The following is a 3555-nucleotide window of genomic DNA, read 5'->3' as shown; positions in this document are numbered from 1 at the left end:
ATTCAACTCTGCTTAGCAAACTAACAAGACCAGTATCATCTGTTCAGGCCAATACACTGTACTAGCTGGGAACAGATGCGAGTGCTATATGCACTGTGTATGACAATGGGATCGCAACAGTGACCTTCCTTACCAGAAAACAACTATTGCTTGTAGGACCAAAAACAGCATGTGATTCAACTCCGTTCATCAATGGGAAATAAACACTAGCTTGCCTTACAAGAAACACACTCTGCTTTTGTGAAAAGAGCACACTTCTACTCTACTTTGTTTCCTTCAGGGCCAGAAAACTGAGCTTGCTCAGAAGAAAAGAACTGTGCTTCCTACACACACGAGTCATACCTAGTTCATCTCTTCTTAGGAAACTGACAAGAACTGTAGCTCCACAGAGCTAAAACAGTGAGCTTGCTCAGACAAAAGAACTGTGCTTCCTACACACACGGACCATATCTCGTTCAACTCTGCTTAAGAAACTGATAAGGACAGTAGCGTCTCTTCAGTCCAATACACTGTACTTGCTGGGAATATACGTGAGTGCTATATGCACTTTTTTTGGCAATGGGTGAGCAATAATGACTTTACTTACCAGAAAGTAACTCTTGCTCATATGACCAGAAACTGCATGTGATTCAACTCCATTTATGAATGGGAAACAAACACTACCTCGCCTGACAAGAAACAAACTCTGCTTTTGAGAAAAGAGCACTCTTCTACTCTACTTTGTTTCCTTCAGGGCCAGAAAACTGAGCTTGCTCAGAAGAAAAGAACTGTGCTTCCTACACACACGAGTCATACCTAGTTCATCTCTTCTTAGGAAACTGACAAGAACTGTAGATCTCTTCAGTCCAATACACTGCACTTGCTAAGAACAGAAGCGTGTGTTATTTGCACTGTGTATGGAAATGGGAGTGCAACAGTGACTTTCAATACAAGAAAACAACTCTTGCTCACAGGACCAGAAACTGCGTGTGATTCAACTCCGTTTATGAATGGGAAACAAACAATATCTCGTCTTACAAGAAACACATTCTGCTTTTGAGAAAAGAGCACTCTTCTACTGTACTGTGTTTCTATAGGGCCAGTACAGAGAGGTTGCTCAGAACAAAAGAACTGTGCTTCCTACACACCGGACCATATCTAGTTCAATTCTGCTTGGGAAACTGACAAGAACAGTAACTTCTCAACAATCCAATACACTGTACTTGCTGGGAAGAGACGGGAATGCTATTTGCAATTTGTATGGCAATGGGATCGCAATAGTGACTTATAAGAAAACAACTCTTGCTCATAGGACCAGAAATTGCATGTGATTCAACTTCGTTTATGAATGGGAAACAAACACTAGCTTGCCTTACAAGTAACATACTCTGCTTTTGAGAAAAGAGTTCTCTTCATCTCTACCGTGTTTCCTTTATGGCCTGAAGTGTGAGCTTGCTCAGAACAAATCAACTGTGCTTCCTACACACCAGGGCCATATACTGTTATGTAGCTAGAGTTTTCCTGCCTGGCCCACAGTCAGGACAAATCTCTGACACCCGCCAGTCCCACAGCCACTCAGACCCAACCAAATAAACACAGAGACTTATATTGGTTACAAACTGTATGGCCGTGGCAGGCTTCTTGCTAACTGTTCTTACAGCTTAAATTAATTCATTTTCATTAATCTATACCTTGTCACATGGCTCGTGGCTTACCGGGATCTTCACATGAGGCTTGTCATGGTGGTAGTGGGCACTGTCTCTCTCACCCAGCTTCCTGTTCTCTCCATTCTCCTCTCTGTTAGTCCCACCTATACTTCCTGCCTGGCCACTGGCCAATCAGTGATTTATTTATTGACCAATCAGCAACACATTTGACATACAGAGCATCCCACAGCACTTCCCCTTTTCTTTTCTTAAAAAGGATGGTTTTAACCTTTACACATCTCCAAAGTCAGCTTGGTCTATTTGGGAATTTGGGCGTAGCTTCTCTTACTACTTCCTGTTGGAGGGGGGCGCTGTATCTTATGGGGACACAAAGAATATTTAAGGTTATGGAGTAGTCCATGAGGGTGTATCATCTGAGCCAGTTGCCTTGAAACGGTTCTGGATGTTGGATCATCTGAGCCATGGTGTCATCGGAGACTTTTCAGGTGGTCTTGGCTGTTCAAACCTGGTGTATATTAATCTGGAACAAATCCATAGCCTCCGGTTTTCTGTGGAAACAAAAGCAGAGCCTCCTTTCCAAAGAGACATATCTTTTCATTCAAATTTTGAAGGCAAGGTACCTTTAAATATACATTTTGGCATAACTCAACAGCTTTAGTAATCAAATGTTTTTCTTCAGTTACGAATATCAAAGAGAACATAATTCAGATTCTCTGTGTGGTAGCCATCTTTACATGGCTTATTTTTTTTATATTAGCTTGAGCCTATTGCTTTAAACTGCAGCCTTCTAACCCTGAAATGGCGCTGGTGCTATGGCTGCTGGCTCCTCCCACTTCAGCTTCCCAACATGGCAGTAGTACGTTTTCCGCCAGCTCTGGGAGCCATCAACTCTCAGAAATAGTGGGTCTATGCTTCTATCAAAGCAGTGTGTAGCCAAGAAACCTCTTTTTTTTGTTTTGTACTAGCAAAGGCTAAATCCACCACACAACTTAATGTGCCACTTGCAGAGGCCTCATTCCCACCATACTGCAGGTTGAGCATGCACGCCAGGAACCCGCCATAGTAGCTCAAACATGCAGGCTGCTGCTAGCTTGAAAGAGACAACTAGGAGCTGTTTTTAGCTCCGTTTTAGAATGTTTTTACTCAGGTTTTACGTGTTAACTCTTGCCCCACATTGGGCGCCATTTGTAGCAAGAGTTTTCCTGCCTGGCCAACAGTCAGGAAAAATCTCTGACACCCGCCAGTCTTACAGCCACTCAGATCCAACCTAATAAACACAGAGAATTATATTGGTTACAAACTGTATGGCCGTGGCAGGCTTCTTGCTAACTGTTCTTACAGCTTAAATTAATCCATTTCCATTAATCTATACCTTGCCACATGGCTCGTGGCTTACAGGGATCTTCACATGCAGCTGGTCATGGCGGGGGCAGGCAGTGTCTCTCTCACTCAGCTTCCTGTTCTCTCCATTCTCCTCTCTGTTAGTCCCACCTATACTTCCTGCCTGGCCACTGGCCAATCAGTGATTTATTTATTGACCAATCAGCAACATATTTGACATACAGACCAACACACAGCACTGTTCAACTATTCTTTGGAACTGACAAGAAAAGTAGGTTCTCTTCAGTACAAAACACTGTACTTGCTGGGAACAAACATGAGTGCTATTTGCACTTTTTAAGGCAATGGGAGCACAATAGTGACTTTCCTCACCAGAACACAACTTTTTTGAGTAGTACCAGAAACTGCATGTGATTCAACTCCGTTTATCAATGGGAAACAAAAACTAGCTCACCTTACAAGAAACACACTCTGCTTTTGTGAAAAGACCACTGTTCTACTCTACTGTGTTTCGTATAGGGCCAGAACAGTGTGCTTGCTCAGAACAAAAGAACTGTGCTTCCGTCAC

The sequence above is a fragment of the Peromyscus eremicus genome, unplaced genomic scaffold (genome assembly GCF_949786415.1).
Source record: "Peromyscus eremicus unplaced genomic scaffold, PerEre_H2_v1 PerEre#2#unplaced_32, whole genome shotgun sequence".
NCBI classification, from domain to species: domain Eukaryota; kingdom Metazoa; phylum Chordata; class Mammalia; order Rodentia; family Cricetidae; genus Peromyscus; species Peromyscus eremicus.
Note: the sequence above shows the minus strand (reverse complement) of the source record.